General features: G+C 42.7%; 1 long non-coding RNA gene across 1 annotated transcript; it reads left to right on the top strand.

Moving 5' to 3' along the window:
• On the top strand, window positions 1–3,530 carry LOC135981894 (uncharacterized). The gene is made up of 2 exons (XR_010599069.1): window positions 1–1,098; window positions 2,787–3,530. It is a non-coding gene; the product is annotated as an uncharacterized LOC135981894 (long non-coding RNA).
• The last annotated feature ends 5,765 nt before the right edge of the window (window positions 3,531–9,295 follow it).

Below are 9,295 nucleotides of genomic sequence, written 5' to 3'. Positions count from 1 at the left end.
AGCAGAGAAAGAACTGACAGGAAGGGGATTCAATGCATGACAGTTCGTTAGCAAGAGTTAGGCTAACTGTAACCCTAATAACGCGAGATTTGTAGAAGCAAGGAATGTGTGAGGCGAGTGGGAAAGAACTGTGTGAGAAGTTGCTGCGACCTTGTGTAGATAATATGGAATGTAGACTAAGAGTCTACATTAGTGAGGAAAACAAGATATCAGAATGACCTATGTATAAACAAAATGCAGCTGTTGCTTATTATTGTCTGTAACAAAAGGTATAAATGCTTGCTGTAATTGTTTACCTGTTGAGACACCTGCTTGGCTCTCTCCCTCTGCGCAGTTGTGAGAGTTAATAAAGCATCTGACTTGCTGTACCCAAACAAATAGTGAGAACTCTGTTTTTCTCCGACAATTTGGGGGCTCGTCCGGGATAGCAATGCCCACAGAGGCACCGGCAGCTGCTACGGATCGTTCCCCTTCGAACCCCATGGCGCCACAATAGAGGTAGGAGACCTTTTGAAATCTCTATTGGGGTGTCGGAGGAGGACTGTCCATGGGGCCGTCTGTCCCTGTTGGGCTCTCGCCATCCGAACTTATTGATCATTTATCTCAGAGGAGCTTTTAATCACCAAAAAGCCTCTGACACACAACGGGAGCAATTTGTCTATTGAGGAAAGGAACGGGTTAATTTGAAATTCAGCTTGGTCCAGAGATAAAGAGAAAGTTAATCTGCGTTCAAGGTCAAGAATCAATGCAGACCAGGCTAAGTACAAAGAAAAACTGCTTTCAGCCCCAGCTGGCTGTGAAAAAATATAGACATAGTCAAACCAAAGGCAATACAAGTTGCAGTGCTGAGATTACATTTGCAAAGCTTAACTGTCCAGTGAGATCCAACAGTCTGCCTTTGCGACCCTGGAGCCGGCGTGGTTTGGGGACGCTGAAGAAGCCACAGGCAGCCGGCCTGGACTGGAATCACTGAAAAGACGCCCCAGGAGACCTCAGGGTGTAAAAGAACTGCCCTCCCAAGAGAGGAAGCAAGTTGGAGATTGCACAGCACCTTCTCTGAACGTTATACACAGACGTGGCCAGTCTGGACGTACGTGTGTGAGTATGAAAGTGTGCCTACTCTCAGCCGCAGTAAGTCTGAGAACCGGAGAGGGGTTTAGCATTCCTCTCTCCACCCCGGCTGACCGGGAAGGGTGTCAGGTGGATCTACCCCAGTCGTAGCAGGACTGGGCAATAGAGAAGTTGGAGAAAAGGGAAGAGTTGTGTACTTGATAACTAGAATTGAGCAATTAAGAGCATAGATCATGAACCAGGCAGCAACTCAAACCTACGCCCAGGGCAAGTTGCAAGCCTTGAGACAGGACTTCCAGGCAGAAAAGGAAGCACTGGCTAAGCAAGTACCGGTCCTTCAGGGACTTGTCAGAATTTAACCATTTGTGTTTGCATATGCTGTAAGAGCAGTGTGTTTGCCACAAGAGAAAATTGAATAGTTAAACGCCAATGGGCCATGCGTTTTGCCCAAGTGGCAAGCCTCACGAGGGAGGACTCGGGTAGCCTTGTGAGTAAGAATGCTTAAGAGAAGAGACCAGGAAGGGTGGGGGCTAGTTGAGAAGCCCACCCTCCTATCTAAATTGGTAGTGAAAAAGCCGGTGCCCATGGAAGGGACGGTTCAGCGAGAAAAGCAGGATCGGGCCCAAGCGGGCAGGCAATAGATAGAGAGATTGAAGAACAGGTTGGAAACTTTGAGGGCATAGTGGAAGGAAAGGAGTAAGTAATTATAAGCATGGGGGATTTCAAATCCCCAGGATAATAATTGAAATGGTAAAATGTGTTTAAGACAGAGTCTTTGTACCAAGGTGCAAGGCTCTCCTTTCTTCTGCTGAATAAAGCAACTCTTCCTTATCCCTGTCTGGCTGTTATTGGCTCTCAGCTAGGTGGACCCGATATTTTGGTGACAGTTACTGGCAACTCCGGTTAATGAATTTCTGTCTTATACATTTGGCTGTTAAGTGTGTGGACGGAACTGAGCCTCTCATTCGTAATTCCTCAGAGTGGAAGCCATCGCGTGCAATGAAGATCTGAGGTCGAATTGGGATCCTTCTGTCCCGTCCCCTGTAGCGGTCAGTATTAGTAGAAATTCCTGTCATAGGATCCTATTAGGCCATAATTCCCTCTGTTCTCTGTGTAATTCTCTGTTAGAGTGTCAGCAGGCAGATGGGTGGGTCTCTGGTAAAACCCTCTGAGGATAGCCCTTTAGATTATATGTTAAGTAAATGGTCTTTACCCGGTGTTTAAAAAGAAATAGTTACATCCTGTGTAGAAATTGATGTGGCTAGTGTTGTGGAAATTGAATTGTGGAGAGGAGGTGCATTTTCCCCAGAACATTTGCAGTGTATATTGTAGCAGAGGTAAAAGAAATGCAAACCTACCAATATAGGTTGTGTTGTCTTGTTCAGATCACTGGGTGTTTGAAAGCAGGAGTTAGAAGTAAAAGGCAATCAAAAGTCTGGGAAAGTTAATTGTGACCCTTTTTAAGTAAGAATCTTTAAGCTGTGGATAGCTTTGGATCTGGAAGCAAGCCAGAAAGCATCTGTATTAATGCAATTTTCTAACTAATAAGGTAGAAGCCACTGAAATCTGGGCTGCCTATGAAACAAATACAAGGAAATATGGGGTAATTCCTCTGTTTTGTCTAAAATCAACAAGAGTACGTGTATATAAAGGAAATATTTTAAGCAATGACTGACTGCCCAGAAGGGGTAGACCTCTGGTCTTTTCTCTTTCAGATCATCAGAGAAAATGGATGCCAGCTGAACAGCCTTCAATGTACCATGCATTTACTGGTACAATAGGAATTATTTTTATGTCCTTTGTCCTGTCTTGTGGTGTTTGTCTTGTGGCCAGAATTGTTGGGTGTAATATTTTCATAAGACAGTCTAGTTCAAAATTAAATAGAAGGGTTAAATCAAAAAGTAGACACTTGTTTTATTCAACTTGGAATACAAAAAGTGTTTGGATAAATCAGGAAAATGTGATATACTAAAGTCTAATACAGTTGCTTAAGTAAGAAAAAGAAACTTCATTGGCCAGATTTTTTTAATTGAAAAAAATTGTTGTTAAAATTTGCATACCAACAGTCTTTGGAAGCAAGGACATGGAAGGTTAACCCACTCCCCATATTGCCCATGGGATCCTTCTGGCTACCTCAGATTTCTAGCCAGAGGGCTGGGGAGGGAGGAAAGCTATTGGACACCTGAGATTGTACCGAGTGGACTCCTCAAAAGTGGGTGTGCTTGTCCTGGTTTGTTGCTCCAAAGCTCTGTATAGAAGTTATTTTACTGGAAGGGTGTATATGGCATACATTGAATAATCAGACTAATGTACTGTATAATGGCAATGTGTATGTGTTCATTGTTGGGAAAAGGTGTATGAGTGAAGAGTGGAAGTTTCCTTTGTAGGTTAAAAGAAGCCAAGAAGGGGAGAAGGAAAAAGAACAGAATGAGTTAACTGAGGAAAAAATAGCCAGCAAGCTCAGTCCAAAGATAAGAGCTGGCCCCATCCGAGGACACTGCCCACAGCTAAGACTTGGCTGACAGCCAAGAAAAGGGGGGCCTGAATGTGCCCAAGCAACTGAGATCTGCAAAACATTGCCAGGCATTAATGAAATGTGTTAGGTTTCTTTTCTCACAGATAAAAGAAGTGCTACCCAAAGACCCTAGCAGCCCTGCCATTCATTGAAACAAGGAGACTGAGTCTACATAAAGTCCATCAACGAAAGACTGCTTTGGCTCCACACTGGAAAGGCCCTTTCCAAGTCCTGTTAACCACCAACACTGTGAAGTGCCAAGAACTGCCTACCTGGACCCATGCTTTTCACTGTCCTCGGGAGGACTCTCCGACTGATGATAAGCCTATTTCTCCTTCTAGCTCTGCTGTGCCTTCTGGACAGCAGGAAAAAAAAAAAAAGACAAGGTGAAGTGCTAGTAACCTCTCCCTTGTCCACTGACAGACCTACTGTGCCTTTGGATTGTTCTAGAAGAAGCAAAACCATTACAGGGTGATGTGCTAGTAACCTCTCCCCTGTATGATGCTGAACCACACTGTTTCAGGAAAAGAGAAGAAGGAACACTTGCTTCATTGAAACCACAAAGTCCAGGGATTCCTGACTACAAGAGACATTAAGAACTGACCCTGGTGAAGAAACAAAGAATTATACACTGGCAGGAAGAAACTTGTGGGACCCATGCTTGGGAACGTGGTATTGATTGGATTTTGGGGTTTATTCTACAGGCTGCGCCCTGTGTTTTGGATAAGTCCTTCAGCATGTATTGCCCTCCCTAATTGGATATTAAATGATAAGTACCAAAGGCACCTTGTTGCCATTGCCCCTGCCATCTCCTCCATTACACTATTACCCCTGTAAAACATCCAAATACAGACAATGCCATAGATTTGATAAAACCAATGACTAAGGCCTTCACACTTTAGTGATTTATTTAAATATATTTTTAAGGTTCAGGATATCCCATACAAGCGAACAATTGAATGGATCAGTGGAGATAAAAGTATATGATATCACTACCAGTGAACCCCAAGAATCTGTAATTGCAATTGATGGGTTCTATAGCGAATGTTCCTGGAATTTGCACTGTGTTAAATGAGAGAGGCCCTTATTGTTATTTGGTCACCCAATTAGTGAACAATTAAACGAATACCCAGAGTTTGTTTTGCCACTGGAAATTTTACCTGCCTAGAAATTATTCCAGTGACTAATAATGTGACCTGTACCTTATTGCAATACACCCCTTCTTATGCCATTAATATCAATGCCTCCCGGAAGTACATAAAGGTGTTCAACCAACAAATGTGGTATAGTACTACACCAAAGAGAGATGTATTAGGATATCAATGGACTGTGATTAACACTACACTAGGGACTGTTAAATTTTCATTGCCCTTATCCAGTTTCCAGATTACCTCTACATACCCAAATTGCTCACAGGGGGCTGCCATTAGATTAGCACAACAGAGGGCTTGGGTTATTTCCTCTAGAAAGAAGAGAGACTTGATCGGATCCCTTTGGGATGGGGCCAATAATGTAGCAGCAGTTTGGAATATTTTTAAGAACCAAGAACATGATGAGAAATTGGGGCACAGCTAACCCAGGTACAGGCTGGAATTGGTGAGTTACATGTTATCTCCGCCCTTAGTTCTATGACCCAGAAGTTGCTGACAGAGATGGTATTGAATATCACTGAGGCTGGGAAGGCATTGCAGTGGGATCTAGCATGTTCAGAAATTCAGGATTTCCTGAATGACCAGCTAATGGCCATTCGGAATGATCTAGAGCATCAGGCTTGGCCCACTGCCCTTACAGACACATCAGGAGTACCATCTGATCTGTGGCCATGGAGACATACTTGGAGACTTTCTGGGTGGAAATGCAGACATTCTCAGTGCTCCTTCCAAGCATATGGACCGGTTGGGGTGTGTGTGTGGGCTCCCACATACCAAATCCTGCCGGGTCCATGGGGAGGATGCATGTGGGATTGGGTAATTCACCGAGACATCTGGGAAATTAGACCTCCTGGTATGCCCAATCGATTTTTAGTCAGTGCTCCTGGGATTACATCTGACATTTGGATGGGGTTAGGGAGTCAATGGACATTTTGGCCGTTACAACCCCCACAGCTTCAGTGTATCCGTAAACTGAAGCCAGGAGAAATTGTTACTCTTCATGACTACGTTTGCTGGGAGGGTAGGGGACAAGGAACTACCCTGACAGGACATTTATTTTTTCAAGCTAATGATAGCTGTGTGTATGTTAAAGCCACCACATTGCAAGACATACATTTTAATCTCATTACCACTGCAGGCAATCATATTATTTACTGGCCTGCAGATAGAATTTTGCAAGTAGTCCTTAGGTTCCAGATACCCTTTAACTGGACTAGTTTAGTACCTGATCGATTTCAAAATTTGCTTTCACTGTTACCAGAGGTTCAGAAAATCTCTGAAGTACAAGGGCAAATTCACATGCTTCAAAATATATATCAAGTTAAAAAGTATGCCTTTCAGACAGCTTATAGAGTATCCACCTTATGTACTAAGTATGATGTATTGTGTTATATGACTAAGATTGTACAACAACCCCATCATATTATCGCTATGGGAATGTTATTGCTTGTGTTGTGCAGGAGTATGTTATTGTTGTTGTAAAGGACGTAATAATAGTAATACCTTTCATGTCCATGCTCATCATGCATTGTCATTACATCCAATCAAACCCCCTAAGGTTGAAGCATCTGATGTAGAATCTGAATTCCGAGATTTAATGCAAATAGAGATTTGAAAATGTTTGTTGTACTAGTAGTACAAAAGGAGGGGTTGTGGAAGCAGAGAAAGAACTGACAGGAAGGGGATGCAATGCATGACAGTTCGTTAGCAAGAGTTACGCTAACTGTAACCCTAATAACGCGAGATTTGTAGAAGCGAGGAATGTGTGAGGCGAGTGGGAAAGAACTGTGTGAGAAGTTGCTGCGACCTTGTGTAGATAATATGGAATGTAGACTAAGAGTCTACATTAGTGAGCAAAACAAGATATCAGAATGACCTATGTATAAACAAAATGCAGCTGTTGCTTATTATTGTCTGTAACAAAAGGTATAAATGCTTGCTGTAATTGTTTACCTGTTGAGAGACCTGCCTAGCTCTCTCCCTCTGTGCAGTTGTGAGAGTTAATAAAGCATCTGACTTGCTGTACCCAAACAAATAGTGAGAACTCTATTTTTCTCCGACACTGCTAAAATGGTTGATGCATAAGAATTTATGTGTATGTGTGTAAAAACTCCATAGGTAAGGGGAACATTTCCCGAAAGTTTGGAAAATGGTGAATCGTTCTTCTTCAGAGAATTGCAACCTTTCAAAATCGCCACCAGCTCTCATAATTGTCAACAGGAATAAAGCTAAAGCTGCCTTTAAGCAAACAGGTCCTCTTTCAATATGACCACCACCTGACATTATTTATTAACAGCAGTAAAGTTAAGCTGCCCTCACAGAAGCTAGTGGTCCACGTCAGCACAGAGAGCAATTCTCTTTCAAAGGTCATATGCAACTTGCTGTCCTTGAGAATAGAAGATGCAAGCTGTTTTGAAAGAGGGCAGTTCCTCTTGGTATCTTCTGAAGAAGAACTTTTACTCGGGAAATATTTTGATTCAAATTGGGAGCTAGGGACAGGGCATCTTTTGGGGAGAGAGAGTCACCATCTTTCACACTCATTTCTACTTTGGTCCACAATCCTTTGGCTATGTTACCATTCTGGGAATGTGGTCAAGCACATCTCCTTTCCCAGGCTAGATTTGGAATGATGTGTGGATGGGTTGATGCCTCCAGCAGGTCTTTGGTTGAAACTTGTAGGTTACTTTTACAGTTACAAAAGACAATTCTCTAACCTAAGACTTGTCTTTAAGATCTTCATCTTTGATGTACGTGTTTCAAATTAGGAAGAGCATCTACAGCCTGTGATACAGGGGAGCGGGGGCGAGAAAGGAGAAATCTAATTGGAGAGTTAATGTGAAAAACTGGTTGAAAAATTGTTGACTACACTATTTTCTGTTGAAAAAAGCCAGTCAGTCTAAACTGAAATATTTCTTGGAAGCATATTGGTTTGACAAACTTTTTTTGTCATATGTGACTCAAAGATGGATGTTCCCATTGTCTAACCATTCCTGCTTCTTTTTGAAAAATGCCCCCTGAAGTCACATTTAACTGAGGTATCATTTTATGTGTCTGTTTTATAAAGAGGAACTGTTCACCTTGAACACTCAGACCATCTATCTCTGAATGGCCTCCCAAGCTTTCTTCTGCACAGACATGAGCGAGGTCTCCATATTTCACTCTGTGAGCAGTGATCTCTGATGAGATGCTAATGCCTATAGTAACTGTCTCTTTATTGTGTTTCTAGCGGAGGGGAAATTGCTGGGAAACGGTGCCTCTGATCAAAAGGTAGACACGCTTAGCCCAGAGAGCGCAGACCACAATTCTTGAGGAAAAGGGGACAGGGAAGGACGCGGTTTCACCTATAATGAGGTAAGATTTTTTGGCTCCCGAGGACAGTGGTATATCGGGGTAGAGGTGTATATTGTTCAGCATGTATTTTTTTTTATTTGTTAAAGACTTAAAACAAAATAGACACTGGAAGTATTAAAGTGCTTGATTTACAGATCCTCAAGCTAGTCCAGTTTATACCATCTCAGGATCTAGCTCCACCAGTCCTGATTACAAGAGATGTACATGTTTTGCAGGAGACCAGGTGAGGTTATGTTTGTGTCCAGATGTGTTTTGTATTGGCTGAGTTGGCCACTGCACTTGCTTTTGCTGTTTTGTTGTGGATTGTGTTTCTACTCATCTGTAGATCTGTGTTTCTACTCATCTAAAGCTGGCACAGATGTCTTTTAGGTCTTCAAAGTCTAAAGACAATGAATAACGTATGGGAGGCACAGGAAACTGCAGTGGAAGAAACCTAAACTAGGACGTGGATATACAGAGGAGGGTAAGGGAGTCAGGCATAAGGATGTTCCCATGGCTGAGGGGCTAATCCTAGATTTGGTAGACCCAGATTCAAGTACTTGTTCTGTCAAAGACTTCCTGAGTTATCTTCACAACTTGCTTTATCCCATTGGGCCTCAGTCCCCCATTAGTGGAATGGGGACAGTCATAATTCCCGACCTCACAGGGGTGTAGTGAGGCGAAATACATGCAAGGTTGTGAGGTGGGCAATTGTCATGCTACTGAGGAGTATGTGAAGGCAATGGATCAGTACATCGAACTTTCCAAAATTCCTTTGAAAAGCCCAGATTAGCTGCTTCAAACAGCAACTCCCAGGGTGGCCTGAATGCACCTGCTTTTACCTAGGGTTTAAACACAAAGCATACCTGGACATGGGCAGAGGTTGGCTTATTAGTTAATATAAACACTTTATTATTACAAGATCACCTCCGGTTTCATTTGCTGGTCGTTCTGCAGTCCAATAGGCCCTTAGTTATCCAATACTGGGTAATGTGATGTGTCATTGCACAGTGAGTTAAATCCAGGCAAAAGCACGGCCATTTCTTACACTGCCTCATCTGGGAAGTTGTGAAAACGTGGCTGAACTGGGTATGGCTTTTGAGTTAAAAATCCATCTTTTCCCTATAATGATTTGTGTGCACGCTAGCTCTGATCTTCAGACTGATTGGAACAAGGGGGCTCTCCAGTAGCTAGATATCTGGCTTCCTTTAATTGCAAACGTGAAAAC

The sequence above is a fragment of the Chrysemys picta genome, chromosome 2 (assembly GCF_011386835.1).
Source record: "Chrysemys picta bellii isolate R12L10 chromosome 2, ASM1138683v2, whole genome shotgun sequence".
Taxonomy (NCBI): Eukaryota; Metazoa; Chordata; order Testudines; family Emydidae; genus Chrysemys; species Chrysemys picta.
The sequence above is the reverse complement of the archived record's forward strand: the minus strand, read 5'-3'. Positions and strand labels throughout refer to the sequence as shown.